Below are 26,595 nucleotides of genomic sequence, written 5' to 3'. Positions count from 1 at the left end.
GCACAAGTGTTTTTTTAGTAACCTCCTTTGTAGATTAACTACATCTTCCCAGTATTGTACCAATAAATCCTATTGTGTTACCTGTTACTTCATACGACTGAACCAAGATGATCATTCCATACCACACGCCCACAAACTGTTGTACCACTATAGTTGAATGAGATGACTGCTTCAAGTTGTGGGACTTATTGGGAATGTTGTTGTTGTAACCGCGACCGCAACGGTCGCGGGGTTGCTGAGAACGAAGCGAGGCAGGACCAAACGGGAGTGACCCGCAAACAAACAAACGAACGGGAAAGGATGGGCACGAACAACGATGGACGACCGATCAAGGCCATACGAACAACAACACGCAAGAAGCAACGGGGTCACAAGCGACAACCTAATGAATCCACAACATCCACAACATCCACTCGTACACAGAAAAAAAGTAAAGTAAACACACTGTCTGTAGGCGAGATGTCGATAGACTCACGCGAATATCAGTCTGCCTCGCTGAGCCTTTTTTTTTATTTATTGTGATTTCATTCCCCTGCCCCATATGGGCAGGGGAGGGCTCTCAGCGGCACAATCCGCCGCTCTTCAGCTGATTGGCATGACATGACAGCTAATACAAGAAGAAAATGTTACATATAAAGGCGATAAAAATGGGGACATAAAACAGAGTAAGCGGAGATAATGGAGGTAAAAATACACTGACATGGAGACATTCATGGGGTGACAATTAAAAAAGCCGACATAAAGTTAAAAAACACAGTTGGCAATTCGTAGAACACAAAAAAGACACTGATATCACGTGCACATGTTAAAAGTTGGCAACAGTATTAAAAACACTCCAGAACAACACACTTTATTCCCACTTGGAGCACACACAACGAAGATTCTGTTGCCGGTGCTCTTTCCTATTCCCGTTACCAAATGGTATTGAATTACTACCGTTGCTGTTGCATCCATTGTAATCTGCTTTTTGTTGATTACAGCCTGCATAGTTCCACTTGTTTTCGGTTTTCATGTCTTCGATCAATAAGTCAACAGAATCCACTATTTCCAGGAATTGTTGTATATCATATTCCGGCACATTGATGAAATATTATTTTTTTAATTTCACTGGGCAACTTCATTTTATTAACCTGACTATATCGCGATCGGACATGGGCTCGTCCCCAGTAGCTGGTTTTCTTTATACACTTTTAAAAATATTTGCGTAACGTTCCCACCTTAGGATTGTATATTTCTGGACTGTACAACTCCTTGCGTAGTCTTTCTTGGACGCTATCGGACCAGAATTTTTGCAAGAACGCACCTTCAGACTGTTGCATCGTTAGACATTTTTCGGACACGTCGGTGGCCCACAGTGCCGCGTCACCTTGAATAAGGGAGACCTCGAACTGTACTCTTTGTCTTTCCGTCCATGCGCTGCAGTCATGGACTGTGCGGCTGGTCCCGGCGGAGGTTCGAGTCCTCTCTCGGGCATGTGTGTGTGTGTTTGTCCTTAGGATAATTTAGGTTAAGTAGTGTGTAAGCTTAGGGACTGATGACCTTAGCAGTTAAGTCCCATAAGATTTCACACACATTTGAACATTTTTTTTTTCCGTCCATGTCATAGGAAACACATTCCTGAAGCTACACTCCTGGAAATGGAAAAAAGAACACATTGACACCGGTGTGTCAGACCCACCATACTTGCTCCGGACACTGCGAGAGAGCTGTACAAGCAATGATCACACGCACGGCACAGCGAACACACCAGGAACCGCGGTGTTGGCCGTCGAATGGCGCTAGCTGCGCAGCATTTGTGCACCGCCGCCGTCAGTGTCAGCCAGTTTGCCGTGGCATACGGAGCTCCATCGCAGTCTTTAACACTGGTAGCATGCCGCGACAGCGTGGACGTGAACCGTATGTGCAGTTGACGGACTTTGAGCGAGGGCGTATAGTGGGCATGCGGGAGGCCGGGTGGACGTACCGCCGAATTGCTCAACACGTGGGGCGTGAGGTCTCCACAGTACATCGATGTTGTCGCCAGTGGTCGGCGGAAGGTGCACGTGCCCGTCGACCTGGGACCGGACCGCAGCGACGCACGGATGCACGCCAAGACCGTAGGATCCTACGCAGTGCCGTAGGGGACCGCACCGCCACTTCCCAGCAAATTAGGGACACTGTTGCTCCTGGGGTATCGGCGAGGACCATTCGCAACCGTCTCCATGAAGCTGGGCTACGGTCCCGCACACCGTTAGGCCGTCTTCCGCTCACGCCCCAACATCGTGCAGCCCGCCTCCAGTGGTGTCGCGACAGGCGTGAATGGAGGGACGAATGGAGACGTGTCGTCTTCAGCGATGAGAGTCGCTTCTGCCTTGGTGCCAATGATGGTCGTATGCGTGTTTGGCGCCGTGCAGGTGAGCGCCACAATCAGGACTGCATACGACCGAGGCACACAGGGCCAACACCCGGCATCATGGTGTGGGGAGCGATCTCCTACACTGGCCGTACACCACTGGTGATCGTCGAGGGGACACTGAATAGTGCACGGTACATCCAAACCGTCATCGAACCCATCGTTCTACCATTCCTAGACCGGCAAGGGAACTTGCTGTTCCAACAGGACAATGCACGTCCGCATGTATCCCGTGCCACCCAACGTGCTCTAGAAGGTGTAAGTCAACTACCCTGGCCAGCAAGATCTCCGGATCTGTCCCCCATTGAGCATGTTTGGGACTGGATGAAGCGTCGTCTCACGCGGTCTGCACGTCCAGCACGAACGCTGGTCCAACTGAGGCGCCAGGTGGAAATGGCATGGCAAGCCGTTCCACAGGACTACATCCAGCATCTCTACGATCGTCTCCATGGGAGAATAGTAGCCTGCATTGCTGCGAAAGGTGGATATACACTGTACTAGTGCCGACATTGTGCATGCTCTGTTGCCTGTGTCTATGTGCCTGTGGTTCTGTCAGTGTGATCATGTGATGTATCTGACCCCAGGAATGTGTCAATAAAGTTTCCCCTTCCTGGGACAATGAATTCACGGTGTTCTTATTTCAATTTCCAGGAGTGTATTAATGAATACCACAGGGTGGACATTTCGTTTTGCGCTACTGAATGGTTGGAATGTCCTGTGTTTTATGAAATTGTCCTCGTTTTTGCACATATGATTGCTACTTTCTATGGCATTCATTACTTCGTAATGTGCGTTGCACTGTATGGCATATTGTTCGTGCCCGTACTTCACGTTAGGTTGCGATTGCGCACTAGCGCCCTGCATACCTTCTGAGTTATTATAGTAATCAGTACGCGGAGTCGGATTCATTGTGTGGTGTCACCGCCAGACACCACACTTGCTAGGTGGTAGCCTTTAAATCGGCCGCGGTCCGTTATATACGTCGGACCCGCGTGTCGCCACTATCAGTGATTGCAGACCAAGCGCCGCCACACGGCAGGTCTAGTCTAGAGAGACTCCCTAGCTCTCGCCCCAGTTGTACAGCCGACTTTGCTACCGATGGTTCACTGTCTACATACGCTCTCATTTGTAGAGACGACAGTTTAGCATAGCCTTCAGCTACATCATTTGCTACGACCTAGCAAGGCGCCATATTCAGTTACTATAATTAGTATCTTCAAGAATGTAATCTGAACAGATAATATTGTGAATCATGTACTGTCAAGAGCGACGTTCATCATTAATGGATTAAAGTTAAGTATCAAACTAATTCCGTCCGGTTTCTGAATTCTCATTCCTTGTCATGTTCCATACCTCACGACAGTATAGTTCTTCCCTCCTCACGCCAGCCTGCGTGAGCTAAAACGCGTGCATTTCGGCCTCCACTCGTAATAAGGTGTTGGCTCCTCTGCTAACACAAAACATTGTCTATCCGCCACTGTTTACATTGCTTTCCAACACAGACAGTCTCCGCGCGACCTCCTGTTGCCAATTCGGCAACTCCTCTTTCACACGGGATTTGATCTGTGTTAATTCAGCGTGTAGTGCGGCAGCGCTAGCGTCAATGTTTACACTTGCGGCCGCAGTCTCTTGTTCTACAGCGGTTTTTACATCGCTTTCAATCTTTGCAGATATCTCGCGATCCTTTACTTCTAGCCATTCATTAAATTCTTTTTCGACTTTTTGAGCTTGCTTTTCCGTGCATCTACCTCCACATTATCCACGCGGTTGGTTAAAGTCTGGACATTGCTAGCCTGGCCTGCGATGTCTACATCTACATCTACATCTACATTTATACTCCGCAAGCCACCCAACGGTGTGTGGCGGAGGCACTTCACGTGTCACTGTCATTACCTCCCTTTCCTGTTCCAGTCGCGTATGGTTCGCGGGAAGAACGACTGCCGGAAAGCCTCCGTGCGCGCTCGAATCTCTCTAATTTTACATTCGTGATCTCCTCGGGAGGTATAAGTAGGGGGAACCAATGTATTCAATACCTCATCCAGTAACGCACCCTCACAAAACCTCGACAGCAAGCTACAACGCGATGCAGAGCGCCTCTCTTGCAGAGTCTGCCACTTGAGTTTACTAAATATCTCCGTAACGCTATCACGCTTACCAAATAACCCTGTGATGAAACGCGCCGTTCTTCTTTGGATATTCTCTATCTCCTCTGTCAACCCGACCTGGTACGGATCCCACACTGATGAGCAATACTCAAGTATAGGTCGAACGAGTGTCTTGTAAGCCACCTCCTTTGTTGATGGACTACATTTTCTAAGGACTCTCCCAATGAATCTCACCCGACTTACCAACAACTAATTTTATATGATCATTCCACTTCAAATCGTTCCGTACGCATACTCCAAGATATTTTACAGAAGTAACTGCTACCAGTGTTTGTTCCGCTATCATATAATCATACAATAAAGGATCCTTCTTTCTATGTATTCGCAATACATTACATTTGTCTATGTTAAGCGTCAGTTGCCACTCCCTGCACCAAGTGCCTATCCGCTGCAGATGTTCCTGTATTTCGCTGCAATTTTCTAATGCTGCAGCTTCTCAGTATACTACAGCATCATCCGCGAAAAGCCCCATGGAACTTCCGACACTATCTACTAGGTCATTTATATATATTGTGAAAAGCAATGGTCCCATAACACTCCCCTATGGCACGCCAGGGGTTACTTTAACGTCTGTAGACGTCTCTCCATTGAGAGCAACCTGCTGTATTCTGTTTGCTAAAAACTCTTCAATCCAGCCACACAGCTGGTCTGATATTCCGTAGGCTCTTACTTTATCAGGAGACAGTGCGGAACTGTATCGAACACCTTCCGGAAGTCAAGGAAAATGGCATCTACCCACCTATATCTAATATTTTCTGGGTCTCATGAACAAATAAAGCCAGTTGGGTCTCACACGATCGCTGTTTCCGGAATCCATGTTGTTTCCTACACAGTAGATTCTGGGTTTCCAGAAATGACATGATACGCTAGCAATAAACATGTTCTAAAATTCTACAACAGATCTGTGTCAGAGATATAGGCCTATAGTTTTGCTCATCTGCTCGACGACCCTTCTTGAAACCTGGAGCTACCTGTGCTCTTTTCCTATCATTTGGAACCTTCCGTTCCTCTAAGAGACTTGCGGTACACGGCTGTTAGAAGGGGAGCAAGTTCTTTCGCGTACTCTGTGTAGAATCGAATTGGTATCCCATCAGGTCCAGTGGACTTTCCTCTGTTGAGTGATTTCAGTTGCTTTTCTATTCCTTGGACGCTTATTTCGATGTCAGCCATTTTTTCGTTCGTGCGAGGATTTAGAGAAGGAACCGCAGTGTGGTCTTTCTCTGTGAAACAGCTTTGGAAAAAGGTGTTTAGCATTTCAGCTTTACGCTTGTCATCCTCTGTTTCAATGCCATTATCATCGCAGAGTGTCTGGCTATGCTGTTACGATCCACTTACTGATTTAATGTAAGACCACAACTTCCAGTTCTGTAGTTTTTGCATGTCGCTGGCTAGGCTTTGCACAAGATCGGGTATTTCTTTGCAAGCGTCTCGCGTCTCGGCAAGTTCGCTTTGGATACTGTTTAGTTTCGCTTCTAGTCTTCACATACTGTGTGCGCGCGTTGCAGTATGGTGGCGCTAGCGGCGTCCGCAGTGGCCGCGAGGTGCGATACACGCCTGGGCCGGCTCTCAGTTCCTGACAGGCAGTGGTTACGAGCACAGCGTTGGATAGAGGCAATACTGCAACTGGAGGTAGCCAGGATGGTGGGCTACGATAGCTCCCTTGTAGCCTGGTGAAAAGTTCTGCGGTCTGGTGTTACTAGGCACGTCGTTGTATGTAGAGTCCTAACGTTGTTGCTCGCTGTTTCTGATTATTGCATTGGCCACAGTCGATGTACAGGCTTGCTTAAAGAGTTCCGCTGGCTCTTTGCTTGTTATTTCGCGCGTAAAAACTAATATATGATATGAAATATGTTGCTACGAAAATAGCCCTGAAATACTTTTTAGGGATGCTGTGCTGTGACTTTCTTTGGATCATTAATTTTCAACAAAACAAAATATATTATGTTCATATTATTCTGGATCTGGCTTTCTATTAAAGGAACATTGTTTCCTTACTGTAACTCGCTACAAAGTTCAACATATCTTCCTTACTTTACAATTATTGAAAATTATTTCGTTATCAACACTGATGTACGCAATGTTTGTTCAACATCAAATTTTTGCAGTGGATTTTTGTTAACAGTTAAACACCAATAAGTACCACGACTAACACTAGTACATGAGACTTATCAGAGAAAAAGATGTTTTTACTATAATGTTTGCCAGACCAGAACTATGCACAGCAAGATTTCTTTTATGTTATGAAGGTAAATTATCTTTTTGCACTTTTAATAATATATCATCCGCAGCCTGCGTCCACCTGTAAAACACATCATAAAATCTGCTGCTGTGCTCTGCAATTCCGAAAGCTGAAAGAAATAATTTTAGTTCAGTATTACCTGTCCGCTTCTTTGCGGTATGATTGGTTTCATTTAATGCAGTTTGAATGCGCCGCGGCAGCGGCTCGTTCGTTCGAAGCGCACCTCTGCACCACGAATAATATTTAAATAACCGAAAATGTCTTAAAGGGATGGGATAAAATACCAGGCAAGCTTATTACAAATCATAATGCAAGTTTTCACTAAGTAACTCTATACAAAACATTTTGACAGATTAAATTATTACACACCTTTACAAATCAGTACCTAATGGCGTCCTTCTCTCAATCTTGACAAAAGACTGCTACACCAGCATACAATATAGCGTCACAGGCTCTTCCTACTCACGTAACTCCAAGAAGACGACAGAGAAATTTATGCTCGGTCACTACTATTTATACTCGTTGTGACATATTCTCATCTTTGTTTGATATTTAATAAGTATCGTCTGTGGCGGTTTCAGTAGACGCCGACACATACGAGGTGTGGCTAGAAAAAAACCGGACTAGTACTGGTGAAACAATAAAACGAATGCAATAAGGCTGAAAGTCGCGTGGGCTGTCACGTGACTCTCGCTCCGCCTACTGCTCGAGTTTCATCTGCCCCCTGCACTCAGTCTGCCCGTGGCGTCTGTTTTAAGTAGTTGACGTTTTGTCTGTGCGTCGGAAAATGTTGAGTGTACAGAAAGAACAGCGTGTTAACATCAAATTTTGTTTCAAATTAGGAAAATCTGCAAGTGAAACGTTTGTAATGTTACAACAAGTGTACGGCGATGATTGTTTATCGCGAACACAAGTGTTTGAGTGGTTTAAACGATTTAAAGATGGCCGCGAAGACACCAGTGATGACACTCGCACTGGCAGACCATTGTCAGCAAAAACTGATGCAAACATTGAAAAAATCGGTAAACTTGTTCGACACTTTCCTTGTCAACTCCTGTTAACTCAGACACTGCTCTGATTGTTAAACGGCGATCTTGTCGAACAAGTTTACCGATTTTTTCAATGTTTGCATCAGTTTTTCTGACAATGGTCTGCCAGTGCGAGTGTCATCACTGGTGTCTTCGTGGCCATCTTTAAATCGTTTAAACCACTCAAACACTTGTGTTCGCGATAAACAATCATCGCCGTACACTTGTTGTAACATTACAAACGTTTCACTTGCAGATTTTCCTAGTTTGAAACAAAATTTGATGTTAACACGCTGTTCTTTCTGTACACTCAACATTTTCCGACGCACAGACAAAACTTCAACTACTTAAAACAGACGCCACGGGCAGACTGAGTGCAGGAGGCAGATGAAACTCGAGCAGTAGGCGGAGCGAGAGTCACGTGACAGGCCACGCGACTTTCAGCCTTATTGCATTCGTTTTATTGTTTCACCAGTACTAGTCCGGTTTTATTCTAGCCACACCTCGTATATTATCTTTTAAAAAAAATCGGTACGTAATTCTATAAAAGTATAAAACGTGGCACATAATGGTTTCTCTTTATTACATAAAGTTCAAACAATCGTCCACGCAATTACAATCATCCAGTTCAATTATTCTTTTCTCTTTTTTTACCACATACGAGTATAATATGTGTTTTGTTAGGAGACGTTACAAGTACGAACGTTGTTGCTCGCTGTTCCTGATTATTGCATTGGCCACAGTCGATGTGCAGACTTGCTTAAAGCGGTGAAAGGCGACTCGAAGTGGTTTACTTAAGTTATAAGAAGGAAACGCCAATACAGCAGGCCGCCGTCAAGAACTTGTGTGGTGCTGCCGTTGTGGGTTTCTGTAAGGACTGGCGGTGACGGCAACATAGGATTGTTTATTTGCAAAGGAGTGTTATAAAGTGTACCGGCCATCGTAAAGTGCCGGAAACGACCGTTACGGAGTTATTGGATCCCTCTGAAGCGTATGGTAGTCGTCGATTTTCTCTGGCTTGTTGTTATCGGGTTAATCCAAAAGGGGACAAACGTTGGGCTTTCGCCATGGTATGGTTCCCAAAACGGCGAAATTTGGAGTGTGGAACATTGATGGGTCCCTGTGGTATACTGAAGCATGGTCAGACTGTTCCCTACAGTGCAGGGCGTTGTGAGATCGGTTGTCTTTTTCAGTAATTGGAAATGGTTTTGTTGAGTTGATTTTAAAGTTTTTTATTGTGTTGATTTTCGGTGGTTATTATTGTAAAGGACGTTTGTGAGAAGTAGGACGCTTCGATGATGTAGAATAGTGAAGTGGTGTATAACGGTTGTTAGTTATTTTAACTAAGGGTGCTTGACTGCACGTACTGATTTGGGTACGGTCACACTGTCTTACATTACACGTTCTGCACAGCGCCCTTGGGTTTGTTGTGCTGAAGCCTGTCCTGTGTTTGCCATTGCTTGCGCGACCACGTCAAGTTATAGTTAAGTTTATCGACATCTGTAGCTGGTTTTGTGATTCTGTGGGCGTACTGGACAGCCACACTAGGCTTCCTGTGTGGCAGTACCTTATTTGTATTTGAGGAGAGCAGTTGCGAGCTTGGCCAGCCCTAAGCCTTTTTTAAAAGTATAATAAGTTTTAAAAGTTTTGTTGCTAAAACTTTAGTATTGTTTCTCCAGTCATTTAAGTTGTTTGAGTGATAAAATTAAGCCCTGATATTTATGTTGCCTGCAGCCCCTAATGTCTGTGATACATAAACATATAATAATGTTAAATTGTTGGCATCGCACACCAGAGGCCTTAAGGGGTATACTCGTGCTATTTAAAAGGGAACAGGCTGAGTAATATTTATCTGTTTATGAACATTAATCCACTACGTCTGTGTTAAAGGATTTTTCATTTTTGTTGTTGTTGTCGTCGTTTTTGGTGCCAGATATTTAGTCTGTTCTAAGTCGCTTACAGGACGAAAGTAGTAATTGAGGGGGTAGTTTTTTGGGATGCTGCCGCTGTGTGTTGCAGTCTTGGTCATGGTCAAGTCTCACCTCCCGGTCCTGTGGGGTGCCTCCCTGAGATTCTAACGACATTCAGAATTCCGACAACAGGACCGAGAGGGCGCCTTTCATCTTCCCATCATCCAGCGGGTGTCGGGCGCCGGTCATTGTGGAGACCTTCATCTTTTTGTTATTTCGAACCATTTACAGAAATAAAGAGGTATCAGACAACTCAGCCTCGACAATGAATACCCAATCCTCCACTTCCATGAAAATAATATTCACAAGTTTGTTGGCTGGGGTCTAGCAACGTATGATCAAGCGAGTGGCTAAGTGTTTGCAAATGCAAGGTTATCACTTTGAACATCTTTTCTAAAGTGAAGAACTCTCTTACATGTACGTTGCGACTGTGTGAAGATAAGCCTAGATGTTGACGTACGGAATGGAATTAGTGTGCTCAGTATAATGTGCAATCTACTCTAGACTACCTGGTGTGCATACTGTACCGCACTGGATACAGATGAAGTTACTGAGTCCACTGTTATTTTCTATTGGCTTTATTTGTGTCATCCACGAAACAGAGTGGTCATTTACGTCTGTAAGAAGTTTATCTTACGTCTTAATGTTTAAATAAATGTAACAGTATCTTAGCTGACCTACCCGCTGACATCTATATTAATGATGTAGAATCCAAATTTTTCAAGGCAAATAATACTAAAAACCACAAGATCATTTATTATAAACGTTATCTTGATGACAGCTTGATACTATACATTGGGACAACCACTGAAATAAAAAGCTTAGCTGAAAAATTTAATAATACACATCCCAGTATACAATGTACAGTTGAGCAACAAACACTACAGGGAATAACGTTTTTTGACCTAAACATAACCTGTCATAACAACAATCATAAATTACAAATTTCTAGAAAACCTACACATCAGATGTCATTATAAATAACACTTCATGCCACGAAAATCAACCAACTTAGCCCTTTTCCGATCAGCACTCAACCGTGTAAACGAAGTTCGTGCTGAAAATCATATAAAAATCAAAGAATGACACATCTTAAAAACAATAGCCCACAACAATGCTTATAACCCATTCAGAGTTGACAAAAGAAACCTAACAGCATCAATAACACAGCCTTCAGCAGCAGAAGAAACTACAATATCTCCTCGCTAACATCTCATACCAACTTGAAAAACTGTTTAAACAACATTTCAAAATAAGTTACCACACAACCAACAAATCACAAGAGAAAATACTTCATGACACTAAAACAGGCAGGCCATCTTTTCACAAATCTGGTATGTATAAATTAACCTGCGGCAGCTGCTCCTGCTACTACATAGGGCAAACAGGACTAAACTTTGAAATTCGATACAAAGAACACTCAGGTGCACTACATTTAAATATTTAAGTACATCTGGTTTTGAAGCCCACAAAGCACAAAAGTAATTCAGTTACAAACGTGAAGACAAACGCCCATATCCCACACATTGCAGACAAAGGAATAAAAATGGACCTCCTGGAAGAATTACATTTTCGCCCATGACAATATATCATAATACTAACTACTAAAGCAGGTGTTAGGTGTTAGTTTCTCACATGCGAAGGAAGGTGGACCCCCTCACCCTATCCCCCACCCTCCTGGGCCTGTTAGACCGAATCTCGTGGCCTAGTGGCTAGCGCTGCTGTCTCTGGATCACGGGGCCCAGGTTCGATTCCCGGCCAGGCTGGGGATTTTCTCCGCAGGAGACTGGGTGTTTGTGTTGTCCTCATCATTTCACCATCATTCATAAAAGTGGCGAGATTGGACTAAGTAAAGATTGGGAAGTTGTATGGGCGCTGATACCCGAGCAGTTGCGCGACCAACAAACTTTAATGAAATTGATGAAATTTCATTAAAGAATAATAAGTTTAATTTGTTTTTAGTTAATTTCTTTTCTTTACCTACTGTCTATACGTACGAACGAACTTTGTTGTTGAGCCACTAACTCTTGTTATTTACGTGTGGTAATACGAAAATGCATTTGTAAAGAAGAATTGAGTACTTTTAAAATTGCGTTAGCCACTCATATTAACTGACTATTAATATTTATCTGAGAATTAAGTCCTTTACATAATTCGGCCTTGGCACACATTTTCTAAATGCAGTGTTTTTTTTTTTAATAATATTTACTGAATTCTTTCCCGGCGTTAGCTATGGAACACAAGACTGTCTCTATTAGCAGAAAATGGTTAAATATTGCCAAGCCGACGTTTAATTATCACTGACAAAACACACATCGCTATACATTTAAGTTATTTGAAAGAACCAAAATTGTTAAATTTCAACATTAACTATCCGTCTAAGAATGCACAAATGTGTAACTATTTTTAAAATCCGTCAGTCTCAGGATCGCTGAAAAAGAAGAACATTCTCTTAATTCACTGTTAATTTTTTTATCAATCTGTTCCCGTTTTACGGGTTTGGTTAACTTTTCTTTAGCGGAACAATTTTTTTAAATGTGCCGCCACTGCAAAACGATCGGTCGCGGAACAGCCCAGTAACACCGCTAAAAATGCTGAAAATTCTTTAAAGAAATATTATAGATGACATGGGCAAGCTAATTTACATTAATAATACACACTTTTGATAAATTTCAATATATTTAGACCACAACAAACATTCAACTCACATTAGTTCGTAATTTCTCCTTCAATGGCGGCTAAATCTAGATACAGACAAATGACGTCTACCCATTCATCAAAAACTTCGTAACAGCTTCCTATCGCTTTCAGCTCTACAGGAGGAAGACCAAAGAATACATAGTGCATTGTGCTTTTATACTGCTGCTGACTATTAACATTTCTTTGTAATCTCACGACATTATTTCCCTCTGGCTGAATTTCACATCTCTGTTATCGGAGATATTGACACATTTCGCAATTACATAATGACTATAGAAATATTACCATCCTAAATACAGAGAGAATATTACTACAAAAAATATTAGAATAATAACAAATATCTTTTACACAAAATTCAATAATATTTTTTGTTAAATAATTACAATATATACAAATTGCTCAGAGCGGCGTATATGGTACAAATAAATTTTAGTTTATTAATAGTGTTAGTGTGAGTTTGCCAGGGAACGTTACATTGCCCCCTGGCAGCATTTGGCAAAGAGTTTCTATACTTTGACACAATGGTGCCAGTAACGTTCTTTACAATTCTGTATTTTTTTTTATGGAATGGCTCTTTTAATTGGTCCCAGGGTTATATATGTTCATGGCTCCCCCATTTGGGCGAAGGCAGACAGGAAACCTGGGCAAAACTGTGCCGGAGCCCAGCCATCCCAGTTGGTTCATGATTAATCTTGTCTCTTTAACAGTCATTCTTTTGTATTGATTTAACAGTTTGTCATCATCGGTTACATAATATCACAGTCACATACAGTTCAACGATATACTGCAAGGTCACTTGTCCTAGGATATATCACTTAGTTTTTTGAAATCATTTAGCACAGCATCACTTTTTATAATGTTCCCACTACCTACGTGTTACAAATCCATTTCCTACACTTGTTAGTGTTCATTTTCTCTTATCAGTTCACAGGTATACATAATAAATGTTCAATGTTTATCAAAAATTGGAGTCATTGACATATTATGCAGTTTGTGTAAATATTTTGGAAAATGTCAATAATGCTGTAGTTGGTGAGCGGTGCGGAGTGATTGTTGAGCGGCGCTCGGCGCGGCGCGTCGGCTCCGTGTAGGTCACCGCCCCCGGTGTTGACAGCTACGGCGCGGAGAGGCGTGTGGCTGTCTGGTCTGCTACGGGCTGCTGCGGTCGCTGCATGGCTGAGGTAGCCGGATGCGCGTTGTATATCAGCTCGCCCGTGTGACATCTTCTTGCAGTGCTCCAGCAAACATGCAACAAGTTCACAAACAGTGTACTATCCTTATGGGCATTTTTCCTGCTGTGGGAAAAAACGCACACAGTTATTGGCAGTTATTATTCAGTAGGCCTTCACTAGTCTGGTTTGCACAATGTTTCGTTGTCACATTAACACGTTTTATGGGCACACAATATTTTTTCACCATGTCATGACTTGTCATTAGTCACACGCAAGTTTTCACCTTAGGACAAAATGTATCTCTGTAGTCAATGCGCTTTACTGGCGTCCCTTGACACACAAATAGTTATAGTTTGACACTAACTTGGTCCACCGTCCGTTATCGGCTCACTGTTCGTGTCGTGCTAGTTCCTTGTCCACTTGCACACACGGCGATGATACAGTTTCTTATCGCTTGTTCAAAACAACCTCGTGACGTATTGCTGCAGGTTTAACAGTCACTGTCTGTCTCTGCCACACAATACTGCACTTTTGTTCAAGTTTTTTCATTTACAATGTTCGTTGTGCAATTTTTGTAACAGCACATTCGTAACTTTTTTTGTTCGCTCTTTACCAAGGTGTGATATTTGCGTACATGGTAACAAATATTAAAATTTCGTATTAGTTTGCCCAAAAATCATCTATATTTATGTTCGATTAGATTTTATTTGTGCATTCCAGCCGGAGTCAGGCATATTGTTCAATAACTCCTTTGAAATTATGTCACATTTTACTTGCAAGGTCCTACGTAACTACAGTGTAGTCTCTGTAGGTTAAAATTGACTTGGACTGTATCAGGCTAGCTCTTTTTTTACTGATTGAATCTGCACATGCTTCAATTGAAGCTTCTTTGTGCGTAACTTTGCGTTACTTAAATTTGCAATAATTTTGTCTCCCATGGTGCCCTCGGGTCACTACTGGGTGCATTATTCCCTTTGATAACACTGGTTTGATAATAAAGTTCTCAGGGTCTCTGATATTATTCTGGGTTCGAATCTGTCAATCTGACAGCTACACATATATACATACATACATATATAATCGAAAAGACTGTGCCAAGAAATATTTCAAGTTTGACACACATATAGAATATTATGCAGTACACAAACTAATCATTACTAAAATGTTCATCCTCACTGATCTCTGTCACAATTTAACACTATCAATAATTGCACTAATCAGGTTATCTGTGCTGACATTTAGAGCATGTTTAAGCTAACACTAATTAAAAGAAGACATAACACAAATATTCATAAACACATGAGAAAGTCAATCATATTCTTATAACTAAACACTTCTACACCAGTACATTATCTCTACAGATCACACATCATTAATGTTCATTCATTTTCAAAAGAATGGTGTATCTTTTTTACACATAACACATAGGACTATTAGTCATTTACTGTAGGAATATTTTTACATCCTTACGCGGATACAGTCCCCGTACTCTCCCTGAGTGGGGATCTGCTAAGAGACAGCTACTATTTCCTTCTTGGACTAAGGACTGGAGTATGAGGCTCGACAGTAGGTTTTGTGAGGCTACACCTCGATATTGTACTGATATCCCTTAACAATTCCTGGTCGTTCTGAAAATACATCTGCATAGTTAGATAATAACTGTACCAAATCCTGCTGTTGCACTGAGTTCAAATTTTCGGACTGTGATACTTTGTTCACTAGTGCGTCCACATTTGCTTTTAATTGATCATTTTGTACGTCTGGATAATAGAGATTTTGTCTTAGAGAATGATTGTCTAAATGTAGTATCCACTGATTCCTACATTTTATGTTAATAGCATTACAATTAGGCACAGTTACCTCTTCAGATCTGAGCATGGACAATTCTATCCTCCTACCCGCGTTCATCAAACTTAATTTTCCCCGAGAAAGGTCGATTACTGCGTCCCTTTCTCTCAAAAAATCTACCCCCAAAATGCAGGCTACCTTTAAACCCTTTACTACCAGGAATGAGCTCGCTATGGCTTCTTCCCCTATATACATCTCTACCCGCACGTGGAGTTTAATTATTTGTCGCTGTGCACTGATGGCTCCAGTGACTTTGCAGTTATTCACAGGAAAAGTCAGCATACGCTTTTCTTTCCCCAGTACTCTGAATAAGTCCATACTCATGACGCTGACAGTAGCACCTGTATCTACGATTGCTTGCACATCAATATTGTTAATTTTGATCTCTATTATCGCTTGTACTTTGTCTTTGTGCTCCTTTATGCACGTGAATGGTTCAGTTATTAATTCATGTCCCATCTGTACCCCGTCATTATACCTGAGGATACAGATTCCCGATGTTTTGTTCTGTGTCGGGCTGCTCTCACTCCAAACCTCAGCCGACGATGGAGAGCGTATCTCGGCTGAATCTAGTTTGTTGGATTATTACAGGTGGATGGGTGTGGCTGCTCTGTGTCACTGACCTCCACTATGTGTAAGTTGTGTTGCGTCGGCCGCCACGGTTGCGCAATTGGCGCATTTTGTGGTGGCAGTCGGTTATTGTCATATCTTTCACTGTTTTGCCGGTCCGGACTGGGCCTCTGGTTCTGTGGCCAAGTTCGGTTTGCATCACTATAGGTATTAGTGTTCCACAGCCCCCTGGCATTTTTCCATTTACTATTGCTTGGTGGGCCTGTTTCATATCCGTCATCGAACCTCCTTTTCCGGTCTTTGTTCACCGGCGGACTATTGGCGTTCCGGTCTCTACCTCTATTCCCGTTTTGTACATAATCTTGTCTCCTATTGTTACCTCCGCCGTTTCCATTATTTGGTGGAGGCGTGTTATTTCGGCCATTTCTGTAACCGTTTCCGTTACTTCTAGCCTGTTCAGAGGCTGCCTTAACATCCTCCTGAATCAGGTCAATTGAATCCAGAACAGACAAGAAATGTTCCAAATCGTTCTCCGGTACGTATATAAGTTTTTCCTTTACGTGTATCGGCAAGTGTGATTTCAAAAGTCTGATCAAATCCCGGGATGAAATCTGCTCGTCCCAGTAACGGGTCTTATTAATGTACTTCTCAAAATATTTTCGCAAATTGCCTAGTCGTGGAGAATACGGCTCTGGATTATATACCTCTTTCCGTAATCTCTCCTGAATACATGTTGACCAATATTTGGCCAAGAATGCCTTTTCAAATTGCTCATATGTGTCGCAACTGTCAGCTGCTTCGGTTGCCCATAATGCAGCATCTCCTTGTATGTAAGACATAACGAACTGTATTTTCTGTGTATGACTCCAAACGCTAGGCAAAATGTTTCTAAATCCCTTGATAAACACTACAGGGTGAACAGATTTCTTCTCCGTTGTAAAGATCTGAAACTGTCGGTTTCTAATCAGGCTTTCTTCAATCACTATTTTGGAATGACATTTATTTGTCTCGCTAACATTGGTTGCCTGTTCTGTCTCGCAGTCGCAATTTTTTACTGCTGTATTTATATGCCTATCATTGTTGGACCTGGCTGGCGTGACACACGCCCGTGCGTCGTCGTGCAGCAAGCTGTTTTCTAGCTCGGCAAGACAACGGTTGACATTCCGCTGCCACAGCGGAATGTCAGTGTGTACCGCTTTTTTTAGGTCCTGTATTTCCGCATTGGAGCCCGCGTCTTTGGCTTCAATCGCGGCGTGCACTTTCTCATCTATTTCCTTTATAAATTCGTTTTCAATTTTGTGCACTTGTTCGGACATTTTCTGATCAATTACTTGAGTTGTGTCAATTTCTAATTGTTCGATCCTGTTAGCCAGTACACTGATTTCACCCACGATACTGGCGCTAGCCACTTGGATGTTATCTACTCTTTCGCTCAGTTCTTTCACCGCTTTGGGTATGGTTTCATAGTTTTGCTTCATACTAACAATCTCACTTTGCATAGCTTCCAAAGATTGCATTAACTGCAAGTCTCTCTCATGCAGGCGTCGATCACGCTCTGCTTCTCTAGCATCACGTTCTCTATCGCGTTCTGCTTGCATACTTACAAATTCAGTTTGGAAATTGAGCATGCGCTCGAACATAACTTTTAATGATTGCACTTCTGACACCTCACCACTCTCTGGTCCGTGTCTAGTGCTTGTGGGTGGCACAGTATTTCTACTGTCAACTGCATCACTGGCTGGCAGCGGCAACATTTCTTGCCCTTCTGTCCCCAGATTCTCACATTGTACTTGCTGAATTACGCTACTAACATTACTTTGTGCCCCACTTTCTAACTCGGTATCACTGCTTGCTAACTGTTGTTCATTATCCATGTTGATATCTTTCTGACTACGCAATCTAACCATAGTCAACAAAAGAAACAAAATCTGAACTAAATATCCTAACACTCAGGTTTCACTGACATAATCACACAAGAAATGGTCATTTGTTGAAACACACTTATTACATACTACAATGACTAACTACTCAAATGTCCTGTTATTTTTTTTAAAAAAAAAGAACACTAACAACAAGCACACCACTAATGATCCGAGAACACTGCACTGAGGCTACTTTACTACCCACAGGACAACTACACTGTAGCTTAACCTTTTGGTGATCTATCTTGGGTGCAGCTGCCCCCTGGTATTGTGGTAGGTAATTAATTTTTCGATATAATGAGTTCTCTTCTTCAGCTTGCCTCTGGTTATATAGTGATCTCATGCAAAAAATCATATACAGGTATTACCACACAATATTGGTTAGGCAATACATACAATACATGGAAAAAATTATTAGTTGTTCTCCAACAAAGTTCGACTACAATAATTCCCTAGTTATCTCATGGGTATTTTGTGGCCACTGCATATTCGAGCCCCACGTTGGGCGCCAATTTAATGAAATTGATGAGATTTCAGTAAAGAATAGAAAGAAAAATTAAATAATCAGTTACCCTTTTTTTTAAATTTACCTTTTTTGAGTTAATTAATTTTCTTTTCTTTTACTTTTCTGTAGGTACGAACGAACTTCTTATTTCTTATTTACGTGTGGTAATACAAAAATGCATTTTCAAAAGAATTTACGTACATTTAAAATTACGTGAACTCATATTAACTGACTAAGAATATTTATCTGAGAATTAAATCCTTTACATAATTCGGCCTTGGCACACATTTTCTAAATGCAGTGGTTTTTTTTTATAATATTTACTGAATTCTTTCCCGGCGTTAGCTATGGAACACAAGACTGTCTCTATTAGCAGAAAATGGTTAAATATTGCCAAGCCGACGTTTAATTATCACTGACAAAACACACATCGCTATACATTTAAGTTATTTGAAAGAACCAAAATTGTTAAATTTCAACATTAACTATCCGTCTAAGAATGCACAAATGTGTAACTATTTTTAAAATCCGTCAGTCTCAGGATCGCTGAAAAAGAAGAACATTCTCTTAATTCACTGTTAATTTTTTTATCAATCTGTTCCCGTTTTACGGGTTTGGTTAATTTTTCTTTAGCGGAACAATTTTTTTAAATGTGCCGCCGCTGCAAATCGATCGGTCGCGGCACAGCCCAGCAACACCGCTAAAAATGCTGAAAATTCTTTAAAGAAATATTATAGATGACATGGGCAAGCTAATTTACATTAATAATACACACTTTTGATAAATTTCAATATATTTAGACCACAACAAACATTCAACTCACATTAGTTCGTAATTTCTCCTTCAATGGCGGCTAAATCTAGATACAGACAAATGACGTCTACCCATTCATCAAAAACTTCGTAACAGCTTCCTATCGCTTTCAGCTCTACAGGAGGAAGACCAAAGAATACATAGTGCATTGTGCTTTTATACTGCTGCTGACTATTAACATTTCTTTGTAATCTCACGACATTATTTCCCTCTGGCTGAATTTCACATCTCTGTTATCGGAGATATTGACACATTTCGCAATTACATAATGAATATAGAAATATTACCATCCTAAATACAGAGAGAATATTACTACAAAAAATATTACAATAATAACAAATATCTTTTACACAAAATTCAATAATATTTTTTGTTAAATAATTACAATATATACAAATTGCTCAGAGCGGCGTATATGGTACAAATAAATTTTAGTTTATTAATAGTGTTAGTGTGAGTTTGCCAGGGAACGTTACAAAACCAAACATCATCATCATCCTGGGCCTGTTGCAGGTTGATCCACATTCAGGTGCTACCCAGGATCATACATGGTGGATTCACTTTCAAACACTTTCTAGGGGATTTAGCACATATTCAGGCACCAGCTCAGACATAACGTGGGGTGGCTCCACATTCTGATACTAAGCACAGACGTAACGCGCCTAGATCCGCCAGCAGACTCTTTCCCAGAAATGACATGGTGGATCCTCGCCAAACAATATACCAGATCTAATGATACTGTATGAACCTACCAACAACACTGAGGGCTGAACATCGATAGATCCAACCCAAGCAACAGTCCAGAAGTGATGATGGTGGATCCAACTTTGAATGACTTTTCAACGCTGTCCTGACCTACTCCAAACAGTGGACCTCGCCCCTCCATACAAGAAAGGGACACTCAAAGTAATGTAAATGAGCTACAGGTAATTTTATAACAATTTCTACTACAATCTATGTATGTGTGTGTGTTTTATCACTGGCTTTGGCAGTTGGATTAGATACTATGGGGAATTGGGTCTCTGTATCACAGTTGGATGGTAAAAATAGCAATCTTCATGTGGTGATTAATCAGTAAGAGAGTGTACAAGGTGATTCAGGAGGAATGTCACATAACTAGTTAGGTGATTCTGAAAGTGAAAAAAACGAAAAAATCGTATAAACCTGTGTCCGATTTTCGATCATTAAGGAGCTGGAGAGGGTTGAAGAGCACTCACATCCATGAATAATTATGAAGAGAACTGTAGATATTACTTACAGAAATGCCGTCTACGCGCTATGGTGGACAGAATAGTGATGGGACAGATGACTGATCCTTCTTACAAGAGGTGTTCAAGAAGTCTCCCATCCATATCACTACACACGTGAATGCGCTGGAGATTGTGTTGTGTTGCATATCGAATATCATCTTGGTTGACTTTAGTGCGGGCAACAGCATCGATGATGTGAGCGACAAGCTCTTCACGTTTATCCAGGTTACAGGTCAGGTGATCTGGTAGGCTAGTTAATGGGTCCACTACTGACAATAAAGCATTGGGATGTGTTATTCAAATACTGGGACACATGTGTGGTACAGTGAATTGGTGATCTCTCGTGTTGAACATACATTTGCCATTGTTGCTCTAATGTCACTTCTTCCAAAAATGCAGGTAGGTCCTCTATTAAGAAATACGTATATGCTGCAGCTGTCAAGCAGTTTGGCAGAAACACTGGTCCTATCATCAGGTCATCAATCGACTACACCAGACGCTCACTGAGAACCTAGCTCGGAATCTTGTTTACGTAATGTCATGTGGGTTCTCCATCATCCATATAAGCTAACTGAGGGTGTTCATAATACCCCTCCACGTAAATGTAGCCATATGTATAAATAAAGTGTATTGCATGATCTCTTTGTGTGTAACAAACCATTCACAAAATTGATGTCCGCTTACTGTGTCCCTGGATACAGATGTTGCACTGGCTGCGGACAGAATGGGTACAAGTCCTCAGAATGTAACTTACAACACAGTTGCATTTTTGACCTATCGAGCTGACAGCTAATACACTGGGTAGTGGTGGTGGGACCCTGTTGTACCATTGCAGTAGTGTTTAACCCTCCTCAAGTCACTGAACAGACTCATGTTCCAATGTTATGTGTACATTGGGTAGTAGTCCAGATTCAAACCGTTCAAATGGCTCTGAGCACTATGGGACTTAACATCTATGGTCATCAGTCCCCTAGAACTGAGAACTACTTAAACCTAACTAACCTAAGGACATCACACAACACCCAGTCATCACGAGGTAGAGAAAATCCCTGACCCCGCCGGGAATCGAACCCGGGAACCCGGGCGTGGGAAGCGAGAACGCTACCGCACGACCACGAGCTGCGGACAGTCCAGATTCACAAAATGTTTGAAAATCCCTGGAAAATATACTGGCATGGGATGTTTGATGATCAGGGTAAAGTCTCTGGTATGCAGTCTCACATTGTAGTACCCATACACAAACAAACTGTCTGCGTATTATGCATGGGTATGGGTGTATGTGGAATTTTGGTATTCACAGTCACAATGGACTTGCTCAGTTAAACAACACTCAAGCATGACACGCACATGGCCTCATGACTGCTCCTTGATCCAACCCACGACTACACACTATATGCTTGCGGCTGCAGCCTCTGTGCAATGTCACAGTGCTGCCATCTGTTGGAGATCCACCACACTTCTTGTAAGGTGGATCAGTCATCTCTCCCATCATTAGTCTGTCCACTATCGCACCTATACAGTATATACAAAATGGTAACACAGGCTATGTGTCGTTATACAGACGGAGTGTCGAAATTTGTGACATAAGCACTAACTACGCGTTCCTGAAGATATCTTCGAAACTTTCCTAGGAAGCTAAAAGTCTTTGAATGAAGGAAAAGAAGAATCAGAATCATACCACAATGCGCTCCTAAAATGACTGAGAGACTGCGTCACAGGTTGATTGGGCTTGCAAGACCTGAAATTTATTCAAGTCCTTCTCATATTTCCATTATAATGCAATGCCTTAATTGCTTACATTAATAGGTGTGGGTTCCTATTTTTACCATTAACCTGTGGTAAGAGTCGACACACATCCAGTGTATCTACAAACTATAGAGACACATGTATATAGATTGCAGTGGAGCTGGACTACAAAATTACGAGGCATTTTATTTGTACAGATTAGCGGACTGCCGCAAAGCACGAGCCTGCAGAGAAGAAGAATCATCGCCTGATTTCATTCTAACAAGTAAAATTTCTGAATCATTTTGAGTGACTGAGCTATGACTGTGTTTCCTATCATAAATGATTGATTGCTCGAACGAATTGAGAGCTACAGAATTACGTAGATAGGAGGAAAAATTACAGTGGCGCCAGTGTGACAGGACTCTCTTGGATTGTTATATAATATATGTATTTTTTTGTTTCATGAAAACCAACGAGAACGAGAGGTAACTAATCTGAAGAGAGATTCGGTGCCCATAGTAAAAGTTTGCTGATACCAAGAAACGATTTCAACTATTGGACAACACCGAGACTACAGAACAAGGCCAGAGAAATCTATTTTTTTTTATCCTGTAGTTAAAATAGTTTGAAATCAATTTAGAAAGAACTTTTTTCCAGATAGTAGTTAGATTGTAGAACTGTATATTGTGTGATTTTCGTATCTGGACATTGAACTTTATACCATCTGTGAAGTAATTTGAAAGTTAAGTGCGTCTACGACAGCAAATTTGAAACTGTAATTTTTCCTCCTGTCTACGTAATTCTGTATCTCTCAATTCGTTCGAGCAATCAATCATTCATGATAGGAAACACAGTCATAGCTCAGTCACTCAAAATGATTCAGAAATTTTACTTGTTAGACTGAAATCAGGCGATGATTCTTCTTCTCTGCAGGCTCGTGCTTTGCGGCAGTCTGCTAATCTGTACAAATAAAATGCCTCGTAATTTTGGGAGCGTTGTATAATCAGTCGGGAAACCTCAGATCAAGCGGATATTTGGCTTTGATGAAGTTTAACCTTCCGAAGAAGTAATGGAACTCTTGGATTATTAAATGCAGGTTCGTATCCAGTCTTTCGGAAGTTCTCTTCTGATTAACAACTACGCAATATATCGATGAATATCATTAATTCTCAAATGTCAAATACACACCTTTTGTATGACGGAGTCATATATATACACTCCTGGAAATGGAAAAAAGAACACATTGACACCGGTGTGTCAGACCCACCATACTTGCTCCGGACACTGCGAGAGGGCTGTACAAGCAATGATCACACGCACGGCACAGCGGACACACCAGGAACCGCGGTGTTGGCCGTCGAATGGCGCTAGCTGCGCAGCATTTGTGCACCGCCGCCGTCAGTGTCAGCCAGTTTGCCGTGGCATACGGAGCTCCATCGCAGTCTTTAACACTGGTAGCATGCCGCGACAGCGTGGACGTGAACCGTATGTGCAGTTGACGGACTTTGAGCGAGGGCGTATAGTGGGCATGCGGGAGGCCGGGTGGACGTACCGCCGAATTGCTCAACACGTGGGGCGAGAGGTCTCCACAGTACATCGATGTTGTCGCCAGTGGTCGGCGGAAGGTGCACGTGCCCGTCGACCTGGGACCGGACCGCAGCGACGCACGGATGCACGCCAAGACCGTAGGATCCTATGCAGTGCCGTAGGGGACCGCACCGCCACTTCCCAGCAAATTAGGGACACTGTTGCTCCTGGGGTATCGGCGAGGACCATTCGCAACCGTCTCCATGAAGCTGGGCTACGGTCCCGCAGACCGTTAGGCCGTCTTCCGCTCACGCCCCAACATCGTGCAGCCCGCCTCCAGTGGTGTCGCGACAGGCGTGAATGGAGGGACGAATGGAGACGTGTCGTCTTCAGCGATGAGAGTCGCTTCTGCCTTGGCGCTAATGATGGTCGTATGCGTGTTTGGCGCCGTGCAGGTGAGCGCCACAATCAGGACTGTATACGACCGAGGCACACAGGGCCAACACCCGGCATCATGGTGTGGGGAGCGATCTCCTACACTGGCCGTACACCACTGGTGATCGTCGAGGGGACACTGAATAGTGCACGGTACATCCAAACCGTCATCGAACCCATCGTTCTACCATTCCTAGACCGGCAAGGGAACTTGCTGTTCCAACAGGACAATGCACGTCCGCATGTATCCCGTGCCACCCAACGTGCTCTAGAAGGTGTAAGTCAACTACCCTGGCCAGCAAGATCTCCGGATCTGTCCCCCATTGAGCATGTTTGGGACAGGATGAAGCGTCGTCTCACGCGGTCTGCACGTCCAGCACGAACGCTGGTCCAACTGAGGCACCAGGTGGAAATGGCATGGCAAGCCGTTCCACAGGACTACATCCAGCATCTCTACGATCGTCTCCATGGGAGAATAGCAGCCTGCATTGCTGCGAAAGGTGGATATACACTGTACTAGTGCCGACATTGTGCATGCTCTGTTGCCTGTGTCTATGTGTCTGTGGTTCTGTCAGTGTGATCATGTGATGTATCTGACCCCAGGAATGTGTCAATAAAGTTTCCCCTTCCTGGGACAATGAATTCACGGTGTTCTTATTTCAATTTCCAGGAGTATATATATATATATATATATATATATATATATATATATATATATATATATATATATATATATATATATCACTTTTAATCGTACAATTTAGTATCAGTTATCTTCTGTCATAAATCTCAATAATCAGATTACAGTTCTTCAAACAAAGCTCATGCTAATCGGCACGAAGACAATCTCGGAAGCCCCCTTTCTTTTTTTTCTAACAACCACCAGAGAGAGAACTGCAAAGAATACTTATGCGCTCATGGCATAGCTATTGTATGAACTACTTATCGCATGGATTCTGCGAGTATGAAGATAGAAAATTAGTAAACGTCATTCAAGGGTAGAATTTTATCTGAATAATTCATCGAATATAAAGTGATATTACACTTGCGAGACCTGAAATTTATTCAAGTCCTTCTCATATTTCCATTATAATGCAATGCCTTAATTGCTTAAATTAACAGGTGTGGGTTCCTATTTTTACCATTAACCTGTGGTAAGAGTCGACACACATCCAGTGTATCTACAAACAATAGAGACACATGTATATAGATTGCAGTGGAGCTGGACTAATGACATTATCCTGTTTCAAACAGAGACAAAGCTCAGTTACGTTATTTTGTGTGTTGGTTTCTCGCAGGGGCGCACCGTTTCCTATACCTCCCAGGTCTAGTCTATGTGGATCCATTTTGGACGCTACCCTGGACTTAGCACCCACTATTGGATCCGTATTGGGACACTACTTCGGATCTTTGGTGAGGTCGTTTCAAATATTTTCAGTGGCCTTCAGGAGGCAGCGTATAATATATTTCAGTCCTTTGATACTCGTAATCGTACACTTATTATGCAGGCTGAATTGCTGGCGACTCGTGAACGTGGTCTGATATTTAGGTCAGAGGCACTGCATAGGCACAGAAGTGGTTTATTTTTCCTGTCTCGGAAGCTGGTTACAGGAGTGTGCCTTAGTTAATCAGTCCCATCCATTATGCGCTGTTTTGTCATTCTCTCTTGCATTTTAGGTTATTCAAATCGCTTACTGTCAGGAATGTATAGAAAGCTTGCTCTTTAGTGGGTTCTGGGTATTCGATTCATGTTCGTGTGAAATGTGGTTTGCACGTAGTATATGTTCTCGATTTGTTACTTTGACGTTAATACAAACTATCAATTCAGAGTTATTGCCATTCACGTATGTTCTCCGAGTCATTTATTTACTTTTTGTTTGTAATTTTGATGGGCATTTTGTGTGACATTGCTTTAAGCCCACCCGTTGCTATCATCTCCTTCGTATTTTCAAAGATTACTGTCGTACAGAGTGTAAAATATATGAACCATATGCAGCTACCCGTCGACATTAATAATAAATATTCCAGTCTATTGCATGAGTAATTATCAGTTTGTGGAAGGTAAGTTCAAATGCTGTTCCAGAAGGCAAATTGCTGTAATAGATTTTTAAATGAGTATGTTTGTATAAGAACGGTATAACTTGAACAGGGCAGGGCAGGGTGCCTTTAGCTTTTAAAGTAATACATGCATATTTTATGCTTGAGCTACATCATTCAGTTGCTCGGTGAGACATTTTTAGTAATACACGAGTGCTATCACATCTCAATACTACCATCTACTGTAAAAAATGAAAAGTGACTCACTTATGTGCTTTTCTACATAAGAGCCCC

This window comes from Schistocerca nitens, chromosome 5 (assembly GCF_023898315.1).
Source record: "Schistocerca nitens isolate TAMUIC-IGC-003100 chromosome 5, iqSchNite1.1, whole genome shotgun sequence".
NCBI classification, from domain to species: Eukaryota; Metazoa; Arthropoda; class Insecta; order Orthoptera; family Acrididae; genus Schistocerca; species Schistocerca nitens.
This window is presented reverse-complemented; position numbering follows the sequence as displayed.